Below are 25,659 nucleotides of genomic sequence, written 5' to 3'. Positions count from 1 at the left end.
TCTTTCATTGCATTTTTATCTCTGATGAACTTGACTTGAACTTGCCTTGATTTTGGTATAGGATTATTCTCTTCTTGTATACTACCATATTTGGACTGCCCGTATCATTTACTATTTGTCTCCACCAATGAGCGGCATCTTCTGCCGAATGATTGCCTTTTTTGCACCAGTAGCACCAGTCACTTTATGTCCATCAAGTACTGTCGCATTAATGCACTTTAATAGATTATGTATTTGAACTTAGAGTTGGACTACTGTTGTAGTATGATTGCCTTTTTTGCACCAAGTAGCACCAGTCACTTTATGTCCATCTAGTACTGTCGCATTAATGCACTTTAATAGATTATTTATTTGAACTTAGAGTTGGACTACTGAGGGAGTATGACATTTATTTACATGATGTTTTTTATCATAGTATGGTGAGCACTTTAAAAATAATATAACATATGACATACTGTCAATTGACACCTAGGAAAGAGATGTATGCGAAATATTTTTTCTGTATAACTATTGGCATTTGGGCCCTGAATCTCCAGTTATAATGTAACACAGTTTATGCATTTGCTAAAATGACTATGTATTATCGTAATGTATTTACATTGTATTTGACTGACAATAAGTATGTCTTCTATGTTTGTTAAAAATTTACAAGCACTTGCACTTTAAAAATGGGTCTGCCCAAGCGCATGGTCAGGTGATCAAGGCCTCTTGGACGGCCGAAACGCGTCTTGACATCGATGGGGAAATAAATTAATAAAACTGTTTGGCACTTCAAGAGGTCTGCGCCCGCGATTCCCAAAAGGGAGTTATATTACGAGTTGCTTTGAATATAATATTGAAAGCACCCGACCGCGAGTGAAGGGGCGTGACGGAAAATGTGAGCCGGATTGAATTCCTCTTCACCGCCGCAACGAATCTTGCAACATTGTTTCACCGCGTGGAGAGCCCGTTACTGTAGCCGAGCAGAGGAAGACGTGAACTCTTTTGCGTTTGGACTCGTACTTGGTGAAGGGATTCCTGGAGCGGGTAGGAATTTGACATTTAATCCTTATAACTGTGTATTGAACTGCGGCAGGTCGAGGGAACAAACAGCAGATATCTCTGATTTTCACACAAGAGTTATGTTCAATGTAGAGGCGCGACGTGAAGTGGCCAACAAAATATTTAAAAAGAGAACTGATACTCGTTCAGGTGGAAGCGGAATTGACGGCGGACAAAATGGGACCCGTGGGTCCAATGCTTTGAAGGAACAGTTTGCACGTTTAGAAAGGCTCCACGAACGCGAAATACGAAAATGGTGGGAGGCCACCTCGCTACAGCACTATATCGATGTGGAAAGAGTCCCCCGTGGTCTCAGAATCTACACCATTCCCGCCTACGAAAACCCGAACCCCAAATTGTTGGAGGAATGGGCGGAGCACACAGCTGCCTCCTCTAAGGGCATGCTATTGATATTGATCAAGTTCGCCTGGAGCGACAGGGACACCACGCTACAGGAGATTATAACATTGGAGGGGGAGATTGAAAAACAATGCGACAAGAGTAAATTGGAGGAGTTCAAGGAGGGCATGAAAAAGCGTATCACAACCTATGAACTCAAAATCAGACAAAGGAAACAAAGTAAGTTCGAGCGCGACGAGCGAGATTATGAGCAGGGGCGCGTCTTGACCTTTGCCAAAAGGTATGATTTACCAAGAAGACAATTACTCAGTCGCAAAAGTAAAGCAACAACTGAGCAACGCGACACATCAGAATCAGAAGTCACGGATGCGGAGTTGAGCAGCGATGAAAGAGAAGTAAGACGTGCTGAAGACGTAGTGGCGACACCTTTTCACGAGGAATTTCGCATTATTCGGGAAACGTGGGGCAGAGGTGGAAGAGGCAAACCAATGCCGCAAAGGAAAAAAGCAGACGCAGAACAAGGAGGGGCGGCTGGAGTAAGCAGCAGCACCGCATCTCCTCGGATCACCCGGAGCAGGAGAGGGGCGAGACGATAACATCTGAATCTCTTACAGTGGTAAATCTAACACCGAGAACACTAACTGAGGACGAACTAAAAGTTCTACAATACGGATTAAGTTTCTGCCCTTCAAAGAGATCTGAATACACGCAAACCAAGATTGACTTGTTCCGATTTGCGCAAAAAATGAAACTCGCAAAATATTTTCAGGGCAAAAGATCTACAAAAGAGAAAGAAACACCATCTACCAGTGAAATGGAAAATCTTACAGCTGGCGATCTAGAAACATTGGCAGTTATAGAAGATCTACAGCATGAGGGTGATCCAAGACAATTGATCGCAAAGAAAGGGTTGGATCAATCGGAGATTATTCAAATCAATCCGGGTAGCCCATTTAAACCAACGTCTAAATTTGTGCCAATGATGCCGGCTGACCCCATTGATGTATTCACAGAGGCAGTGACACAAGATTTGATTAAACTAAGAGGAAGCAACATGGACAACAGAAGGAGGGGTAACATTACTGAGAAACAAAAACAGGCGATTAAGGATTTACAAAATGATAAATCTATTATCTGTAAACCATCCGACAAGGGGGGCAATGTCGTTTTGATGACCTTTGACTATTATCAGAAAGAAGCACTGAATCAACTTAATGATACATCCAGTTATATGAAGATAACACGCAAAGAATTTGAGAGCAGTGTAACATCTTACAGGAATCTTTTGAATAAGTGGTATCATAAGGGGATGCTTTCTAAAGAAGAGTATGGTTTTTTGGAATGCAGGCATCCGAAAATTCCTACATTTTACCACTTACCAAAGCTACATAAAGACCCTGTTAACCCCCCGGTTGTCCAATTGTTTCTTCTTTGGGAAGTCTAACGGAACACATGTCCAAGTATGTAGATTTCTTTTTGTCTGAACCAGTCACTAAACTCACTTCCTACATCAAGGATACCAAGGATTTTTTGAAACGAGTACAAAATGTCCACTGGGAAAATGACTTTGTAATGATGACCCTCGGCATATCCAGTCTATACACAAGCATAAATCATGACCAAGGAATTCAGGCGGTTCAACACTTCCTGAATAATCGACCAATTAATTTGGCAGAACATAATGTAATGATAATTGAGTTCGTGAGATTTTGCTTGCATAACAATATTTTTCTGTTTCAGGATGTCTTGTTTAAACAGATACGCGGTACCGCGATGGGGACCTGCTTCGCCCCCAGCTACGCAAACTTGTTCGTGGGCTGGCGGGAGGAGCAGGTGGCCTGGGCGGAGACCAATGTATGTTGGACTCAGAAGGTCATTTGTTGGACAAGATACATCGATGATTTGTTCATTGTTTTTAATGGAACTGAACGAATGGCGAATGATTTTGTTGAAACACTTAACAACAATGACCTTAACCTTAGGTTCACAGGGGATATTAGTAACACATGTGTGAACTACTTGGATCTAGTGGTGTTCCCCGTGGAAGGTAGACTGTGCACTTGTTTGCATAGAAAACCGACCGCGGGGAATTCCGTATTGCATGCCTTAAGTTGCCATTTTGAGAAGACCATAAGTAGTATACCTTACGGTGAACTCCTTAGGATTAAGCGAAATTGTTCCCTAGATAGTGATTACCAAATAGCAGCAAGAGAAAGCATGAACAGGTTCAGGCAGAGAGGTTACCATCAGGACATCCTCAACGAGGCTATCAGAAAAGCAGAAATGCAGTCTAGACTTGATTTGATTAAAAACGAGGATCACATTACCAGACCAGCTAGAAAGATTGACAACAAATTCAGGATAATTATTGATTATTCTGAGGATGCTCAGGTCATCAGAAATATATTGAGAAGGAATTGGCATATCCTGAAAACGGATTCAGTTTTAGGGAAGGATATACCTAAGGCACCACCATTGACATTCAGAAGAGCTAGAACGTTACGTGATGACCTAGTACAAAGCCATTGCAACAAAGAGAGGACAACATCACCTTTTGGGAGGATAACAGGATTATATCCGTGTTTAAAATGCAGGGCTTGTAGAAACAGCAGGAAAACAACACATTATAAAGTCCCAGGTCTTCAGTCTCCCAGAAAGATTACCAAGCTGATGAATTGCAATACCAGTTTCACAGTTTACTGCCTGGTTTGCCCCTGTGGTTTATATTACATAGGGAGCACCATTCACCCAACTAAGGTACGCATTTTGGAACACATGAGGGCTATTAACAACAGAGATGTGTCATATCCAGTGGCAAGACACTTTGAATCCTTTCATCAGAGCAATAGGGATTTATTGAGCTTTTTTTGCCTGGACCATGTACCACTGAATGTTAGAGGGGGTGACAGACAGTTACAACTAAGGAAACTTGAATCCAGGTATATTATTGATGTACAGACCAAAATGCCACTTGGTCTGAATAGCGGGGAGGAGTTGGCTGTCCACCTGTAGTCTGAAGTATCTATGTATTGATATCTGCTCATGAGTATGCAGTATTATTTTCATTTAAATTGTTTTCCAACACATGGCAGTATAAAAACCCATCCAGGGTGTGATGTTTGAAAGGCCCATTCAGGGCAGAATTGTATGGCAACTGAGAACGATGTTTGCATGTTTAGCAATGGCCGCCAATGTGGACTGGAGTAAGTCCTATGTTGATGTTTATGTTTGTAAATGGAGTATTTATGTCCACTGAAAAGTTGATGCCTCTAGCAATTGACGAAGGCGATAGCCGAAACGCGTTTTGCAGTAAGCTGGTCCAAATAAAATAAAATTGGACAACTGTTCCCGAGAGTGCTGGTGCCTTTGTACCCGGAGCTTTGACTAAGTGCGGTGTCCGTCGCCGCATAGAAAGCACCCGACCGCGAGTGAAGGGGCGTGACGGAAAATGTGAGCCGGATATATATATATATATATACATCTTCACTGAAAAAACCATAGGTTTCACACAAGTTATAGTTAGCTGTACATTTCACTCGTAAAAAAACAATGAAATTCCACGTTATAGTTAGTGCAGGCAACTATAACTCACGCGACCGCAATCCTCTGCTGATGACATATGTGTCTTTATGAAAAAAAAATATTTGTAATATATGTATAGCTAAAATTTAATGGAAGAAGACATGGGCAAATAAGTGTCTAAATACAGTATTAGCATCAGCAGAGGATTGCGGTCGCGTGAGTTATAGTTGCCTGCACTAACTATAACGTGGAATTTCATTGGTTTTTTACGAGTGAAATGTACAGCTAACTATAACTTGTGTGAAACCTATGGTTTTTTCAGTGAATTTGCAAGGTTTTTTAAATGCTAATTCCTAACTATAACGTGTGTGAAACCTATGGTTTTTTCAGTGAATTTGTACGGTTTTTTAAATGCTAAGTTACTTTACGCCGTTCGTGCCGTGCGCGCCCACTTCACGCAGTTCGTTCCGTGCGCGCGCGGTGCGCTTTGCGCACCGCGCGCCCACTTTACGCAGTTAGTGCCGTGCACGCACGGTGGGCACGCGGTGCGCTACGCGCACCGCATGCCCACGTTACGCTGGATGGGCCATGTACGCACGATGCGCTTCGCGCACCGTCCGCACACGGAGGACATATTATGCGCTTCGTTGTGAAAGGTTATCAATTAAATGTTCAAATGTTTGATATGCCTTGCACAAAAGGTGCCCAGCGGGCACCTTATGCACACGTGGGGGGGAAATGTGGATTTTTTTTTTTTAAATAATTTTTTTGCCGTACATGTACAGTAAGCGCATTCGGCGATTTTTCAAAAAAAAAAAATTACATTTTTGGCCTTGGGGGTCCTTCTGGGACACCCTAACCAAGGCTAGGTGGTTAGGACCTGTCTAGCCTGCCCCTTTTCATGTTATCCAACTTTGTTTTTCCTCCCCCCCTCAGAGTGTGAGAGAGAAAATGGCGGCCGACACTTCCTGGTTTCGACCGATTCGAATGTTTACTTTGATCTAACAACCAATCAGATTTGAGCTCGCGCACGGCACCGTACGCGTACGGTAAGCTTACGGTAAGCTTACGGTAAGCGCACGGAGTGCGCTTACAGATATATATATTGATTTAAATGCTATTTTCTCAGGAACTACTGAACAGATTTACACCAGACCTACAAAAGGCACTTCCTTGACCTTATGGCTACCTCTCTGCCAAATTACAAGTAATTCTGTTCAGCCGTTCGGGCTGTAGCTGTGTCTAAAGGTCCTATGGAAAAATGCATGGGGAAAACGCGTTTTGGGACCCCCCTTTTTTCTCAGCCCCCGCTTGACGAATCACCCCGAGACTTTCAGGGTAGGAGCGGAGCGTAGCGCCCCATTAGTTTTGAAAATTTCGCGAGGATTCGTCAACACGCGCCAAAGTTATTCAAAATAGAATGTTGCGGATTTCCTGTGGAAACAGGGTCCTAACTATAACTACCTACTGGCGACCGCCAGTAGGTAATATATATATATTCATATATATATATATATATATATATATATATATATATATATATATATATATATATATATATATATATATATATATATATATATATATTCACTTAAAAAACCATAGGTTTCAGGGGCGTTATAGTTAGCTGGACTTTTCACTCGTAAAAAACCATTGAAATTCCCCCGTTATAGTTAGTTCAGCTAACTATAACTCGCGCGCCCGCAATGCACTGCTGATGAGGTCACATATTACATCACTCATGACATGGTCAGTGACATCACTCATGACATCAGACGGATACTGGTGGTAACTGAGTCTGACTAACCAGTCCTAGAGCCAGTGCTATGTTAAAAGACACTCAGAATACAGTGAAAACACCTACATACACTAGGGAACACTATGCGTTGGGGTCCCCCTGTGATCAGCATGACCTCCTCTGAAAGCCCCTAGTATATAATAGGGCAGGGGATTAAAACTACCTCTTAAAACGCGCCACAGGGCGTGTTTGCACACGTCACCTCAGGCCCCGTCCCCTCGCTTCCCCACTGTGTAAACACGCCCTGTGGCCGTTTTAAGTTGGGAGATTAGGTCCCCTTGAATCCTGAGGGTCCCTAGGGTCCAACTAGACCACTAGGTACCTCCAGTAAGCGCCACAGAGCTGCGTTGCAGAGAGATGTAAAAAGGGGCACGGCCTAGACCACCTCTCTGCAACGCAGCGGAGTGGTGCTTACTGGAAGCACCTGGTGGGCTAGTTGGCCCCCAGGGTCCCTCAGGATTGAAGAGGAATTATTTCCCCAACTTAAAATGCGCTACAGGGCTTGTTTGCACACGTTAACTCAGGCCCCGTCCCCTCCCTTCACCACTGTGTAAACACGCCCTGTGGCCGTTTTTAGTTGGGAGATTAAGTTCATTTGAATCCTGAGGGTCCCGAGGGTCCAACTAGCCCACTAGGTACCTCCAGTATGCGCCACAGAGCTGCGTTGCAGAGAGGTGTAAAAAGTGGCACGGCCTGGACCACCTCTCTGCAACGCAGCTCAGTGGTGCTTACTGGAAGCACCTGGTGGGCTAGTTAGCCCCCAGAGGGCCTCAGGATTGAAGGGGAATTATTTCCCCAACTTAAAACGCGCCACAGGGCTTGTTTGCACACGTTAACTCAGGCCCCGTCCCCTCCCTTCACCACTGTGTAAACACGCCCTGTGGCCGTTTTTAGTTGGGAGATTAAGTTCATTTGAATCCTGAGGGTCCCTAGGGTCCAACTAGCCCACTAGGTACCTCCAGTATGCGCCACAGAGCTGCGTTGCAGAGAGGTGTAAAAAGTGGCACGGCCTGGACCACCTCTCTGCAGTGCAGCTCAGTGGCGCTTACTGGAAGCACCTGGTGGGCTAGTTAGCCCCAGGGGCCCTCAGGATTGAAGGGGAAATATTTCCCCAACATAAAACACGCCATAGGGCGTGTTTGCACACGTCACCTCAGGCCCTGTCCCCTTCCTTCCCCGCTGTGTAAACATGCCCTGTGGCTGTTTTTTAAGTTGGGAGATTAAGTCCCCTTGAATCCTGAGGATCCCTAGGGGCAAAATAGCCCACTAGGTACGTCCAGTAAGTGCCATTGCAGAGAGGTGTAAAAAGGGGCACGGCCTGCACCACCTCTCTGCAACGCAGAGCAGTGGCACTTACTGGAAGCACCTGGTGGGCTAGTTGGCCCCCAGGGTCCCTAAGGATTGAAAGGGAATTATTTCCCCAACTTAAAACGCGCCACAGGGCGTGTTTGCACACGTCACCTCAGGCCCCGTCCCCTCCCTTCACCACTGTGTAAACGCGCCCTGTGGCCGTTTTAAGTTGAGAGATTAAGTCCCCTTGAATCCTAAGGGTCCCTAGGGTCAAATTAGCCCACTAGGTACCTCCAGTAAGCACCACAGAGCTGCGTGTCATAGAGGTGTAAAAAGGGGCGTGGCCTCAGAACACCTGTCTGCAACGCACACTGGAGATACCTGTTGGGCTAGTTGGCCCTCAGGGACCCTCAGTATTGAAGGGGAATTAATTCCCCAACTTACAACTGGCCAGGGGGCGCATTTGCAGGGTGCTGCAAGGAGGGGGTGTGGCCTCCAGCACGATGCCGGTCTTTTATTTATTTTATTTTTTTAAGAAGGAGGGCTGTACCCTGATTTTTTTATCGTTGGAAAAAATAAATTTGGCCCTCCCAAGGCCGTAATCGGCCCTGGGGACCCCAACCCTCGGGTCATGGCCGTTTTTTAATTTAAATTCTTTAGGAGGGGGCTGCGTTGCCCCCCTCCTCAGGCCACTTATGGCTCCGGGGACCCCATCCCCCGGGGCCGGCCTTTGTTTTTTATTATTTTAAAAAAATATATATTTATAGAAACACCTAGGACATGCTGGACAAACCGTATGTACCTATCAGCATGACGATTTGCGTGATAATCATTAAAAGGCGACTATGCATAGAATGAATCCACATGGAATGTATTTACACCGCTAGTGAAGCTCTGACGTGTCTGACGCCCTACCGTGCCTAATCCCAGGCACCCCCGCCGGTGGGTACTCTCCAAGTAGACACCCTTGTTGTTTATTTATACAAACATGGGTAGCTATTGACGGGCACATTTAATATACACGCACACCAAGCCATTCAAAGGGGATTCGACAAAAATTCGACCAAACTATGCAAGAAACACCCCTCACGGTTAATAAAAAACACATCCACCACCGGATGTGTAATACTTTTTATTTTACTCTCTGGAAAGGAGACGAACCTCACTTGAGAGTCACAGCGTGCTCCTGGCTGAGCCCAATGCTGTGTTACACCCACCAGTGCCCGCCTATTGACTCACACCTCTGTGTTGTATTCCACCAGCTAGTGCCTATGCTATGACACTCTCTAGCCCATGTGCACTGTAACACCACCCCATGAATATGTCATGCCACACTTGCCTTCGCACGGGTTATATTGCCCCATCTAACGTGCCTTCCTCGATGTGTATGTTATAACGCACAGCGCTATGCCATACATATTACAGTCTGGGATCCATATCTTTGTCACAGTGCATATGCAACGTTACACTCCCCAGCATATATTTTATATTACAACTTTAGAGACTAGTTATGTTACACAACACTGCCCTGTGCATATTACACTCCAAGGCGCATATCGCATAGCACGCGCTAGTGCCTGTGCTATCTCGCGCTCTCCAATGAATCTGTCATTGCGCACAATGTATTGCATATTATATTTCAAGCCCCGGTTCATCTTATATCACACTTTTTGGTGCATAGTTTATACCATATACTACATCTAGTTTTCATTTTCAATCGTGCTCTCAGGACTATGTTCTATATAACACTGTGTCCACCTACCCTTTTCACGGGCATTACATTTTGCGATGGGGGTGGAGGGTCAGGGGGTGTTTCTGCCAAGTGAGCCCGGAGTCAGTCACAAACGTCCTCTTCTTCCTGAATAAAAGTGAGATTATGCTGCATACTTGTTCATATTTTAAGTAGTTCGCACAAACACACATTTTAAAAACAATAAAGTTCCTAATACCCACCTTCTCTGAACAGTTAGCTTGCTCCCCCATCCACCTCCTCCCTATCCTCTGTGGTCTGAATCCATAGACTAGCCTCCTCCCTCCTGCCATGCATGGTCGGATGTGCTGCCACTGCCCTCCATTTAGCATGATGTACCAGTACACTCCTCCTGCCCTCCATTGCCCAATTCTATGGCCCATCATTGACCTCCTGCTTAGCCTCTGTGCTTAGCTTGCTGCCCCTATTCTCCTTCCCCCTGCCCTCCGATGTCTTTGTGCATGCCCCTGCTCCATCCTTTTTGCCCACTATGTTCCATGGACCTGCCACTCCTATCTACTCTGAGTGTTCTGTTGAGCTGCCACTCCCCTCCCACCTGCCTAGCATTGTCAGATGACTGTAACCTGTCCCTGCCACCTCCACCCTGCCTGTCCACATGCCATGCCCCTATCCCCTTCCTCCTGTCCTCCATGGTCCATTTTACTACCACACCCTTCTACCCTTTGTGCATGCCCCTGCACCTTCCTTCTTGCCCATCATAGCCATTGTGCTGCCACTAACCCTCCCGCTTGCCATGCATGGTCTTCTGTGCTGCCATGGCCCCTCCCACCTTCCCTGTGTGGTCAGCTAGCTGCCCCTGACCCCCTCCCACCTTCCCTCCATGGTCTGTGTGTATGCCACCATAGTCTCATTGTTGCTCTCCATGGTGTGTCTTGTTTCTAGTGCCCATCCTGCCTAACCTCCATGGTCATCTTGCTGCTCCTGCCCTGCCACCTTGCCCCCAGCCCTCTGTTTCCATGTGCAGACCCCCTATTCCCTCCCTCCTGGCTTGTCTGTTCCATTGTAATGCCCCTGATCCATCCCTCCTGCCCTTTATGGTCTGTTATGCTGCAGCTTTCTCTCCTGTCTGTCCATTATGGTCAGCTAGCTACCATTGTCTCTTTCCCATCTGTTCTCTGTTGTCCATGTGCATGGTCCTGTCCCCTCCCTATTGCTTTCTATGGATTGTTGTGCTGCACTCCCGTCCTGCATGCGCTGTGTGGTGTATTGTGCTGCTGCAAACCCTGATGCCTGCCCTGTAGGGTCAGTTTGGTGCACCTCTCCATGTCCCTCCTGTCCTCTGTTATCCGAGTCCATGTCCCTACCCCAATTCCTCCTGCCTACCATGATTCAATGTACCATACTTGCGAACATTTTGAACTTGGTAAGAGGGAGATTTTGAGAAAAAACTGGGGTTTTGATTTTCCCCTCTGAGTTATATTGAAAAAGAGCAGATTGTAGGCAGGAGACAGATCAAATAAAGCCCATTTGAGCTTAAAAACATTGGACGTTTCCTGGCTGAAACGGGTCTGTTGGCATGTATGGTTGTACTACCACTGCCTCTTCCTTCTGCCCCCAATGGTCTGTTATATTGCCACAACCTCTCTTGCCAGTCCTGTATTGTTGGTTTGTTGCCCCTGCCCCCCTTTCCACTGCCCTCCATAGTCTGTTGTGCTGCCACTGCCCTTCCTGCCTGCCCAGTGTGGTCAAATTGTTGCCTCTGCACTCTCCTACCTGCCTTCAATTTTCAGAGTCCGTGCCCCTGGCCTTTGCCTCTCAACAGTATCCCAATGAACAACTAGATTGCTAACATTCTATATTTATTACAAAAGTGTAGAACGCCTGACGTCATCTTGATGTAATCAAAACTGTAATACCTAGAGCATTTCCTTTAGAAATTACATATATGAGAGGGTCTTATTTGCATCAAAATTATGGTTAGTGCTCTAAAAAACTAAAATGAGGACATATTTTCTGAGTTTTCAAATAGCGACAAAGAACTTTTAAATTATTTGTAATCTTTATGTTTTTTTATCCAGTTGACCACTTGAATAAATGTTGGACCTTGGCGAGAGGATGTGGTGTTACTTCCGGAGCTGCAGACTTTGCAACTGGCAACCAGGTTCGAGTTTCTGCTTCAGCTCAACATTCTGCGATTGTGGTCAAATCACTTAATCTCCCCATGTCTACAACCAAAATGAATTTGATCTTGTGTGATGTAACCAATGCTAATGTAAAGCATTCCAATACCTGACAAGTCTGCACTATATAAAACTGCAAATACACAAAAAATAAGTGTTTTGCACACTTCTGTCATTGGGCTACATGTGGGCTACATCTGGGTGATATTTGTGCTGCATTTAGGCTCTTTTGTGTCTGGTGGCCATCTTGGGAGATTTATTTGTTATGAAGTTTCCTAATTTCCTCATTTATTGCAGTCTCCTCAGTAGGAAATGCTTTCAGTTTTTTACTTTGATTCCATCAAGAAAGTATTCAGATATGTCACACATTTGCCATAAATTCTGAATGTTAGCACTCTAGTTGCTCATTAGATCATTGTAGTAAAGCTACTGCTCACCACGGAAGTCTGCTGCTGGTATTAAAAGTGCATGTTTCAGTCTGCATATCAGAATTTTTTAATGAAATAGAAGAGGATTTGAGAAGTCACTCAAAATGTGCCCTAAATTTTCTTTCTTCAGCACTAATCATAATTTCTATGGCAAAATGAACCCCCTCATTGTGTTCCTTTTTAAATTAAATGTTTTAAGTGTTACCAGTTTATTCCAATCAAGATGGCTTCAGGTGTGCCATACTTTTGTTATAAGTAAGACAGTAGAAGCTCTAGTTGTTCTTAAGAACACTCTGGGACATTCTGTCATTAGGCTATACTTGGGCTACATCTGGGTGATATTTAGGCTACATTTGGGCTCTTTTGTCTCTGGTGGCCATCTTGGGAGATTTATTTGTTATGAAGTTTCCTAATTTCCTCATTTACTGCAGTCTCCTCAGTGGGAATACTTTCAGTTTTTTATTTTGGTTCCATCAAGAAGGCATTCAGATGTGTCACACATTTGCCATAAATTCTGAATGTTAGCACTCTAGTTGCTCATTAGATCACTGTAGTAAAACTACTGCTCACCAGGGAAGTCTGCTGCTGGCATTCAAAGTGCATGTTTCAGTCTGCATGTCAGAATTTGTTTATGAAATAGAAGAGGATTTGAGAAGTCAAAATGTGCCCTAATTTTTCTTTCTGCAGAACTAATCATAATTTCTATGGCAAAATGAACCCCCTCATTTTGTTCCTTTGTAAATTAAATGTTTTAAGTGTTACCACTTTATTCCAATCAAGATGGCTTCAGGTGTGCCATACTTTTGTCATAAGTAAGACTGTTAGTACTCTAGTTGTTCGTTAGAACACTCTGGGACATTCTGTCATTGGGCTATACTTGGGCTACATCTGGGTGATATTTGGGCTACATTTGGGCTCTTTTGTCTCTGGTGGCCATCTTGGGAGATTTATTTGTTATGAAGTTTCCTAATTTCCTCATTTACTGCAGTCTCCTCAGTAGGAAATACTTTCAGTTTTTTACTTGGTTCCATCAAGAAGGCATTCAGATGTGTCACACATTTGCCATACATTCTGAATGTTAGCACTCTAGTTGCTTATTAGATCACTGTAGTAAAGCTACTGCTCACCAGGGAAGTCTGCTGCTGGTATTGAAAGTGCATGTTTTGAGTCTGCATGTCAGAATTTTTTAATGAAATAGAAGAGGATTTGAGAAGTCACTCAAATAGTGCCCTTATTTTTCTTTCTGCAGCACTAATCATACTTTCTATGGCAAAATGAACCCCCTCATTTTGTTCCTTTTTAAATTAAATGTTTTAAGAATTACCACTTTATTCCAACCAAGATGGCTTCAGGTGTGCCATACGTTTGTCATAAGTAGGACTGTTAGCGCTCTAGTTGTTCTTTAGAACACTCTGGGAAGCTGCAGTAGAACACAAAGGAATCAACTGACAGTCTCTGCCCTTGTTGGATGTACATGTTTTACTGAGAATGTCAGACTTCATTCTCACATGACTGAGAAAGATAATGTGAATTTACAGAAAATATGCTCTCAGTTAGCTTATAGATCACCTTCCAGACCTCTGTGGGAAAAGCATGAGAAAATAGTTTTCTCTCAAACATGATTCATGATATCACAGCAGAAGGCTTTTTCACATGGTAAAATCACCTTAGAACACACCACAATTCCTAAAATGAGTATGGTGCCATCAACAAATGATTTATAATGTAACTAAAGTCTTAAAACCTTCTATTAACTACAATGCTTTTTAATGAGGTGCTATCATGTATATTGGTCCCAAGATGGCTGCCAACACTTCTTGGATGAAGTTCTGACAGCCAATCAGATGTCACGATGAGATGTGTGGTTAGGCTCCGCCCAGATATATAAGTGATTTTACTTTTGATTTTCTCAGGAACTACTGAACGGATTTACACCATTTAAGCAAAAGGCACATGCCTGACCTGAGGACTACCTCTTTGCCAAATTTCAAGTAATTCTGTTCAGCCGTTCGGGCTGTACCTTCGACTAAAGGTCCTATGGGAAAATGCATGGGGAAAACGCGTTTTGGGACCCCCCTTTTTTCTCAGCCCTTGCTTGATGAATCACGCCGAGACTTTCAGGGTAGGAGCTGAGCGGAGCGCCCCATTAGTTTTGAAAATTTCACGAAGATAAGTCAACCGGCGCCAAAGTTATTCAAAATAGAATTTTCAGATTTCCTATGGGAAATCGCTCCTAACTATAACTATTTACTGGCGACCGCCAGCAGATAATATATATATATAGATACATTCCAGTACAAATAAAACATCACTATACTTGTCGTACGGACTTTGCAGTTGATGTGCTTGAATGTACTTGTCACCTTAAATATGTGGGCAGTACCAAATTACCGGTTTTCAATCGCATCCTGCAACACCTTCGTGCGATTGTCAACTCGGATTCCACATACCCTGTTGCCCGACATTTTAAAGCCATTCACTCCAATAAAATCTGTGACTTAAAATACTTTGTCATTGGGGCAGTGCCCCCCTCAATTTGTGGGGGTAACAGAGAGAGACAACTTCATCAGTTAGAATCCTCCTTCATCCTATTACTTGATACTAAAATGCCTATTGGGATGAATATGAGTGAAGACCTGCACAATTTCTTGTAAATTCTGTATCTGACCCTTTGGTCATTTCTTATGTTGAAATTGCAGTTTGTTAATCAGTCACTTCTACACCTAGTTGTTTCATGCTTCTCTGGCGGTAATAACATCAGTTTTATTTTTAAAGGACATTATCCTTTTTTGTCTTCTGTTTCACCTCATTCCTTCTTCCTTTTCTTTGTCACATTTCGTTATTTGTTCGACTCCTTTTTTCCTTTTCATCTTTCTCTTCTATTTGATTCAAAGAAATTATACTGTCTTTTTCATTCAAATTATATCAATTTATTATTTAGAGACCATGAGCGTGAAACCATGTTAAAACCAATGAATTAACCACAGATCTTTTATTCTAGTACATTCAATCATGGTTGTGATCAATTATTGTATTCTAGTAATTCTGGGGCACTTGCCAGATATTCTTTCTATAGCTAATGTATGCTTATCACTGTGATCTGTACTATCCATTGTGATTCTCTGGGTTATTTATTGCTTTGAAATGAATTTACAATAGTCTCATGATGATGCATTTTCATTTCTCCAGTATTTTGTTTATGTTCATTGATTATAAGAGATCTGATTGGGTGACACTATCTTTTTAAAGGAAGGTCCGGTATCAGCGCGTCAGGTGATCAAGATCGCGGAGGCGATCGAAACGCGTCTGAGGCGGACACTTGTCTGACTACATGAAATAAAAGTCAGAAACTGAAACGTCAAACCGCTTGGTGTATTTTCTTTGGACGGCAGCATTGTGCATAGATTGAGGTCTGTACCTGCTTTCTAAACTCCCCAGCTTGCATTTGGGAGTTCAGGACTTTGTTTTGATACAAATTCTTCCAGTAGCTGGCTGAACTCTGGATTTTACGGACCCTCTCCCAGTGAAGTGGTGTGATCGTGTTTGGCCGGATATCACTCTTCGTGATAACACTTGACTCGGAAGGAGTAAATTGGCCAAGCCCCCCTGTCTCTCTGATCAGCGTTGGAATACTCCGTATACCGGACGAGGAAACTTGAGCCCTTCGGAGTCGGCGGATTCCTGGTGCCTACCTTCTTTCGCCGGTAAGGAGACATTCGCTGTGTTAAGGAGGTTACATAACGGGTTGAGAGATCTCTATCGTTGTCTGAATTCACGTCCATGACCAACAGTGTAGCGGTTTCACTAACTGACCTAAATCAAGCTTGATAGCTCACAATGTCAGCCCAGGACGCGCTGCGTGACCGGGAGGCAGCAGCAGAAGCCTTATTCGATGATTTACCGACTGCCAGTGTCGAAGTTGAAACACAAACTTATGAGAGTAATACTAATGATGTCAGGGGAATGTTGAAAAAATTGGAGAAATTACAAAAAACTGAGCTTTCTAAGTGGTGGGAGAGCAAATCACTTGAGAAATATCGAGATGCTGGCAGGGTGCCGCGGGGACTGCGAGTTATGATTGCACCCTTATATGAAAATCCACACCCTGAAATGCTCTCTGAATGGGCTACCAACAATCTTCAAGCCTCTATGAACATGGTTCATATTTTAATCAAATATGCTGTGATCGACAGAGAATGGATCTTAAAGGAGATCGATGAATTAAACAACATTCTTGATGCCCATGATCAAAAGGATATCATTGCCAAGGGGAGAATTACGATAGCGAACAAATTAAAACAATACGAGGATACCATCAAAACTCCTAAAGCTTTCAAATTTGTCAGGGACAGAGATGATTATTTGGCGGGAAGGGTTTTTACGTTTTCCCGCAAATTTGACAATATGAAAAGAAAAGCTCTCACTGACCAGGTCCCACTCAACCGTAATAATGATGGCAATGACAACACTACTACTGAAGTTGAATCTGACACCAACTCTCTCACCAGCGGGGATTCGGATGAAGGCCCCGGTACATCAGTAATATCCAGCATATTGGCAACTAGACACACTTTAGGGGAGGAGCTTAATTTTTTAACTATGGACAGGCGGGCAACCCTCCGCCCCAGAAATCCCCAGAGCCAAACCAACGCAGTATTAGCCAGCGTCGGAGAGAGAGGCGCAGGCAACGCCTCAAGACCATCAAACAGGGGCAGAGGAGGAAGGAGATGGAAACGTTAGACTCTCATGACAATACCATTATAAATCTAATGGACACTGTATTGACTGAAGCTGAAAAACAACTATTAATGCTGGGTCTGTCCTTCTGTCCTGAGTCTAACTTTTCATATAAACAGTCTCGCATTGACATCTACAAATTTATTCGAAAAATTAAACTTAAGAAATTTTTCCAACTGAATACATCTACAAAAGGGGCCACCACCCCTGACACCATGTTGGATGTATTACAAGTACGGGATTTAGATATGCTTCAAATGATGCAATCCTTGGCCAAGGAAAACTCGGACCATCCAGTACCTGACAATGACTTTGAACATCTTGAAGGAATCAAAACGGGAATGGCGGCTGCCAGTCCGTTTCGTCCTCCTTCTTGTTTCTACCCAGTTATGCCTAAAGACTCTGTAGATGTTTTTAGTGACATGGTAATTGATGACTTGAAAAAATTAAATTTGTCTACTTACTCCAAATGTGGTAAAATTAATTTGAAATTGAGGAACTATTGGGCATTGATCAAAAAGATTTGTGACAATGGTCAGATTGTGGTCATGGGTGCTGACAAGGGAGGGAACATAGTCTTATGGCCTAAAAGTGATTATCTTCAGGAGGCTCAACGCCACCTATCTGATACCAACTGCTATTGTAAAGTAGGCCGAGACCATCTTACACAAATTAAAAAATCTGTTTCCTCCCTCTTGACACAATGGAAAAGAATGGGGCTTCTTTCCAAAAATGAGTACTTGTTTCTCAAAAATGATTTTCCAACTACAGCCACCCTATACTTTATCCCTAAAGTGCACAAAGGGGTTCACCCTATACCTGGCAGACCCATCATCTCTGCCAGGAACAGTCTTTTGGAAGCCATGTCTAAGTATGTCGATTATTTCCTTCAGTCACATATGATTGCTCTGCCGTCCTTTATTAAGGACACAGGCGATTTTTTGAAGAAAATACAAGCAGTTCATTGGCAACCCAATTTCATGCTTATTACGCTCGACATTGCTTCCTTATACACCAGCATACTACACTCACAAGGGTTGATAGCTGTTAAACATTTCTTGGATTCCCGCTCTATTAACTTCAAAGACCACAATGCTATGCTCCTCCAAATGATTGACCTCTGCCTCAACAACAATGTGTTTCTCTTCAATAAAGTTTTGTACAAACAACTGAGGGGAGTGGCTATGGGGGAATGTTTTTCTCCAACCTATGCCTGCCTTTTGGTGGGTTGGTGGGAGGAACATGTCCTCAGGGTCACACATAAGACCATGTGGGATTCACATATCCGGTATTATGGCAGGTACATTGACGATATTTTTATCGTTTGGGAAGGATCCAAAGAGGAGGCTCTCTCCTTTGTAAATTCTATTAACATCAATACCATGAATTTACAGTTCACGGCGAACATCAGTAATGAGAGGGTGGAATTTCTGGATGTGGAGGTCTTTATTTTAGACAACCACATAGAAACTAAATTACACCGAAAAGTCACTGCTGGGAATTCCATCTTACATGCCAGCAGTGCCCATCCTCCTCATCTCATACACAGTATACCCTATGGGGAATTTCTCCGCCTACGGTGAATCTGTAGCCGCCAATCTGACTTAGAACAATGTCAGAAGGAAGCTTCTGACCGGTTCCTTGCCCGAGGTTACAAACAACTTAACCTCAAAAAAGCACTTGACAAAGCCAATCTTTGCTCTCGGGAACTCTGCCTTCCCACTGAACTACCCCAGACCACATCTATTGGGAGTGAAGTAACAAATGAGGCTATGCAACCCATAAGATTAATTACCACTTTTTGCAAACAACATAGGACTTTTCGCAGTATCATTTACAAACACTGGCCTATTGTTCTGACTGACATGACTCTCAAATTTTTGCTGCCCGATCTACCCAATATCACATTCAGGAGAGCGCCCTCCATGAGGGATGCTTTGGTTAAATCCAATCCTAAAGTTACGGAAAAGATCACTTGGTTGTCACATTCTGGCTTTTTCAAATGTACATCATGCCGTGCTTGTAAATTCGGAATTAATGTTTCCGAATACAACACAGCATTCAGCAACATTCCAGTACAAATAAAACATCACTATACTTGTCGTACGGACTTTGCAGTTTATGTGCTTGAATGTACTTGTCACCTTAAATATGTGGGCAGTACCAAATTACCGGTTTTCAATCGCATCCTGCAACACCTTTGTGCGATTGTCAACTCGGATTCCACATACCCTGTTGCCCGACATTTTAAAGCCATTCACTCCAATAAAATCTGTGACTTAAAATACTTTGTCATTGGGGCAGTGCCCCCCTCAATTCGTGGGGGTAACAGAGAGAGACAACTTCGTCAGTTAGAATCCTCCTTCATCCTATTACTTGATACTAAAATGCCTAATGGGATGAATACGAGTGAAGACCTGCACAATTTCTTGTAAATTCTGTATCTGACCCTTTGGTCATTTCTTGTGTTGAAATTGCAGTTTGTTAATCAGTCACTTCTACACCTAGTTGTTTCATGCTTCTCTGGCGGCAATAACATCAGTTTTATTTTTAAAGGACATTATCCTTTTTTGTCTTCTGTTTCACCTCATTCCTTCTTCCTTTTCTTTGTCACATTTCGTTATTTGTTCGACTCCTTTTTTCCTTTTCATCTTTCTCTTCTATTTGATTCAAAGAAATTATACTGTCTTTTTCATTCAAATTATATCAATTTATTATTTAGAGACCATGAGCGTGAAACCATGTTAAAACCAATGAATTAACCACAGATCTTTTATTCTAGTACATTCAATCATGGTTGTGATCAATTATTGTATTCTAGTAATTCTGGGGCACTTGCCAGATATTCTTTCTATAGCTAATGTATGCTTATCACTGTGATCTGTACTATCCATTGTGATTCTCTGGGTTATTTATTGCTTTGAAATGAGTTTACAATAGTCTCATGATGATGCATTTTCATTTCTCCAGTATTTTGTTTATGTTCATTGATTATAAGAGATCTGATTGGGTGACACTATCTTTTTAAAGGAAGGTCCGGTATCAGCGCGTCAGGTGATCAAGATCGCGGAGGCGATCGAAACGCGTCTGAGGCGGACACTTGTCTGACTACATGAAATAAAAGTCAGAAACTGAAACGTCAAACCGCTTGGTGTATTTTCTTTGGACGGCAGCATTGTGCATAGATTGAGGTCCGTACCTGCTTTCTAAACTCCCCAGCTTGCATTTGGGAGTTCAGGACTTTGTATTGATATATATATATATATATATATATATGCCAATCGTAGATACCCGAAGTATGAAGGCGCCACACCCAGCGTAGTTTCAATCTTTATTACTGGAAGACAGCAGCACACACAGCGAGACCCTCGCAGCTTAATCCTTCGTGCCATACGCGTTTCAGGAGCAATCTCCCTTGTTCACTGGCTTTCGTCGAGGAGGAAACAGCTGTGCTAGTTTGAATCGCACTCGCGATCTTTTGAAGTGAATCAGGCCCCAATGGGCGTGTCTTTGCAAGGTGTTCTGGTCATTGTGGTACAGGTAAGTTCTTGTATCCCAAGTGGATATTGCCGTTCACTTCCCTGAAGTATTTAAAATCCGATTGGGTCGCTGGTTAAAGTCTGGCTGGGCTGCTGCTCGTTCATGTCTCACCAGAGAAAACGCCGTCCTCCTCGACGAAAGCCAGTGAACAAGGGAGATTGCTCCTGAAACGCGTATGGCACGAAGGATTAAGCTGCGAGGGTCTCGCTGTGTGTGCTGCTGTCTTCCAGTAATAAAGATTGAAACTACGCTGGGTGTGGCGCCTTCATACTTCGGGTATCTACGATTGGCATATATATATATATATATATATATATATGTATATATATATATATATCTGAAGAAAGCAGGTTTTCCCACAGATCCAAACTGTAGCGGAGCACAGGTACAGACCACAGCACGCTGAATGTAGTATATGGGGCAGTTTTATTCCTTAATCGGCATGACGCGTTTCGGCCATGTTGCCACGGCCTTGATCACAAGACACACCTTGAACCAATCGAGACAGATATAGTGCAAAACATCATTCCTCCTCCAGTGTGAACCAATGGAATTGAGACAGACAAACAGCAAACATCACATGAGACCAAAGAAACGAAATAAAAGAAATACTTCATCTCAAAGCACATTAATGTTTCAAAGCAATAAATAAATTGTTAACAATCATACCACAGTGGTTAAACGTAAACATCTTCGAGTCTTGGTCATACACTGATCACAAATCCACTGGTAAGATATATTGGCCTCTATAACAAAGGTCCAAGAAAATTAAATAACTGAAATGTAAACAAAAAGTAAACAGAAAAATAAAGGAAGAGGAACGTATAAAAGAAAAATATATAAGGGAGAGGCCATAGCGTTTCTCTCAAATTGACAAATTACCTCCCAAAAGTTCAAAATGTGAAAATGAACGTGAAAGGCAAAGTATACTCATTAATACATCATATTTCTTAGTTCTTTCTTCTTTATGCTACCAATTTCATACTAAGCATATTTGATGCACAGTAATGGTAAAATAATAGATCCCATATGGTTTGACGACATTATTCTTCGTATAGAAAACAAAATGTATAAAAATCACTATTCTTGATATATAGCTGCTAATACCATAAATGTTCTCATCTAATTAATTAGTAGATGGGAAATGATAATCTCCAATAAAGTGCAAGTGCAATAAATAAAGGGATTACATCATGCTAAAAACTTATTAATATTAAACATTCTGAAACAATGTTGAACAAAGAATAAAAACCACTGAGTATATTACAAAGTGCAAGTGCACCAGTGCAAATTTCCGCAAAACATGTGCAAAATAGCAAGACACTAGCAGCAGTAAAGAACAAATTAATAGATGAGATTTTATGCTTTAAGGTGATAAAAAGCCATGAAGTAAAAAATAGTGCAACATCCATAAAAGCGTCCCAAAAATCCAGATACAAACCTCAGTAAAAACCCAATCGCAACCCATAGGTTAAAATTCGGTTAAAACCAAAGAACAAACTGGCTAAAAGAACGATAAAATGAAGGTCAACACTAAAATACCTCAATGTAAACATGGATGCAGTAAAAAAGGAACATCAATCGTTTCACAGACACCAATGATAACTAGTTCTTACAGTGTTATAGAAAATTGTGCATGTCTTCCCCAGTACTAAGACCATTAGGCATCTTTGTGTCCAGAAGAAATATATAGTTAGATTCTAGCTGTCTGAGATGTTTTTCCCTGTTGCCTCCCCTCGGTAACCTTGGTACTGCATCAATCACAAAATACTTTAACTCGTTCAAATTGTTATGATAAACCAGTTTAAAATGGCGTGCAACAGGGTAACTGGGGTCAGAGTTGACAATGGCACGGAGGTGTTGTAAAATCCGTGCAGATACCTGTAATTCCATGGTACCGATATACTTTAGTTTACATTTACATTCAAGTATATATACTGCATGATCAGTTTTGCATGTGAAAAATCCCTTTATACTTGTTGGAATTTCATCAAAAGCATCCCTAAATTCAAAGGTGTTGATGCCGAATTTACAGGCTCGACAAGAGCTGCATTTGAAAAAGCCATTACGATTGGAAAGCCAGGTATTAGAAGTAGTAACTTCAGGACTGGTTCTCACCAAAGCATCCCTCATAGAGGGTGCTCGCCGGAAAGTAATTTGAGGTAAATTAGGCACTAGCTGTGACATAGTGAGATCAGTTTTTACTATGGGCCAGTTTTTATAAATGAATTTCCTTATATCTTTGTCCTGACTACTAAAGGTCGTAATGAGCCGGACAGGGTTAGGATCAATGGGCTCAATGCTAGTGCTAGAAACTGTTCTATGGATTGTCTTTCTGGTGACTGTCTCAAAGTAATCACTACGTTTCATAGTATTAGCTCTGGCTAGTGCTAATTCTAAGTCCTTCCTTTTATACCCACGGGCTAAAAATCTTAAAAGGGATTCATTCTGACATATAGTGCAATCTGATTCAAAACTGCATATACGATTGATGCGAAGAAATTCCCCATATGGAATACTCTTAAGCAAGTGATAAGGGTGAGAGCTTTGGGCATGCAATATAGCATTACCGGCTGTACTTTTACGATGTAATCGAGATTGTATAATATTATTCTTAATATACAATTCCACATCCAAAAATTGAACTCGATCTGAACTAATCTGGGCAGTAAATTCTAGATTCAATTCATTGTTATTGAAACATTTCACAAAATCATTTGCTGATTCAATGGATCCATTCCAAATGATGCAGATATCATCGATAAACCTCCACCAGCGTATAACATGAGACAAATACAGCTCACCGTGGGTGTGCCTAAGGACATGCTCCTCCCACCAGCCAACGTGTAAACACGCGTAGCTGGGAGAGAAGCAAGCCCCCATGGCTACACCCTGCAGCTGCTGGAAAAGCTCATTGTTGAACATGAAGTAGTTGTTGTAAAGACAGACCTCTATCATTCTTAACAACATCATATTGTGCTGGTGGAAGATGATGTTTCTTTTGTCAAGGTAGAATTTAACTGCCTGTAATCCGTCTGAATCGCGTATACTTGTGTAGAGGGAGCAAATGTCCATCACAATGAATACATACCCCTCTTGCCAAGTGACAGTTTGAACAGTAGATAAGAAATGGCTGGTGTCTTTGATATACAATAGTAATTCTTCAACAAATTCAGGAAGGAAAAAATCCACATATTTGGACATTTTTTCACAAAGGCTGTGTTGGGCAGAAATAATAGGTCTACCTGGAACAGGCACTTGCTGTTTATGCACTTTAGGTAAAAAGTAAAGAACTGCAGTGATCGGAAAGTCAACTTTAAAAAAACTGTGTTCATTTTTATTCAAAAGGCCATCTCTTTTCCATTGCCCAAGCTCTTTGTGAATAGTATCTTTTAGTTTTCTTATATCATTGACTGTGGCCTTCCTATAACATGATTCATCGTTTAAATGGCGGTATGCTTCCTGTAGATATTGGCTTTTAGCCCACATCACAACATTGCCTCCCTTATCAGCCTTAGTTATGATGACATTCGTATTATTCTTTAATTTCTTCATTAGGATAGAGTATTGTTGATCACGGAATGATCGATTTTTACTGGCTTTCAACACTTTGCGATTCAGTACTTAAGCTCTTGAATGACACAATCACTAAAAACGTCCAAAGCATCTTTTGGCATGAGTGGAATAAAAGTAGAAAACGGCTCAAAGCTGGTGAATTTCCAGTGGTACCTAAACTGGATAATTGTTGTTGAGTGGACCACTCAGCATCTTCTGAATCATTTAAGAGCATGTATTGCTTTAAGATTAGTCACATCACTGGCAGCAAGTAACATGCTTGGTTTGTTAATGGTCGTAATGGTAGCAGCTGAGATGGAGGCTTTGTTAAGTTTGAAGTATTTCATTAATTTCAATTTTCTTATAAATTTGAAAATGTCAATTCTAGTTTGAACATATTTGAAACGACTTTTAGGGCAGAATGAAAAACCCAAAGATAAGAGATTTAGCTCAGCTTTGGTGAGGTTAACGTCAGTGAGGTTGATGACAGTATTGTCCAAAATTTGGGTACTACTTAGTTATTCTTCTTCGTATTTCGCCATCTTCCCCTGTTGTTTCCTCCTTTTGGCTTTGCGCCTTTGTTTTCTGCATTCATTTCTCCATCTGTTCCTCTCTTGGCTTGAGTAGTTTGCCACAGGGTCTGGCGGCGATCCTCTACTAAAAAACCTGATTCTTCAGATGGAGATAAATTGCTAGGAGTTATTATAGGCCCTTTATCTGATCCACTATCTTCTGAACAGACACTACTAGCAACTGAACTGAGATCTGAGTCAACTTCTTCTGGGTTTAGTAGACTGGCTGTCGGTAATGGAGCAATTGGGGGTATCAAAGCCTTTCTTTTGACATTATCAAATTTGCGTGCAAAAGTAAAGATTCTTCCAGATTCGTAGTCTCTCTTGTCTCTGGCAAATTTAAATATTTTCCGCGCTTTGATTGATTCCTTGTATTTTATGAGGCGTGCGTCAATTTCTCCCCTGGTTATAACAATAATATCTTGTTGCTCATACGATGCCAGTACTAGATTCAGTGCATCAATCTGTTTCAAAATTTCATCTCTATCAATTGCTGCATATTTTATTAATATGGTTACCATATTCATTGAAGCCTCAAGGTTGTTGGTGGCCCATTCCTTAAGCATAAGGGGGTTTGGGTTTTCAAACGAGGGGGCAATGAGTACCCTCAAACCCCGTGGCACTCGTCCTACCTCTAAATATACATACATACATATATAATGTATGACTTCCCTGATCTCAAATATATATATATATATATTCACTGTAAAAAACCAAAGACTACAAAGACATTATAGTTAGGCTCAATTTTCACACGTATGACCTCGCATATCACATCAATGATGACATGGTCAGTGACATCACTCATGACATCACTCATAACATGACTAGGCAAATTCTGGCAGGTAAAACCTGCTGCACTGTACCAGGGTAAAAGCACAGCAAATACTGGTGCATGCAGAATTCGGTGCAGTAAGAACTGCAT

This window comes from Triturus cristatus, chromosome 9 (assembly GCF_964204655.1).
Source record: "Triturus cristatus chromosome 9, aTriCri1.1, whole genome shotgun sequence".
Lineage (NCBI taxonomy): Eukaryota > Metazoa > Chordata > Amphibia > Caudata > Salamandridae > Triturus > Triturus cristatus.
This window is presented reverse-complemented; position numbering follows the sequence as displayed.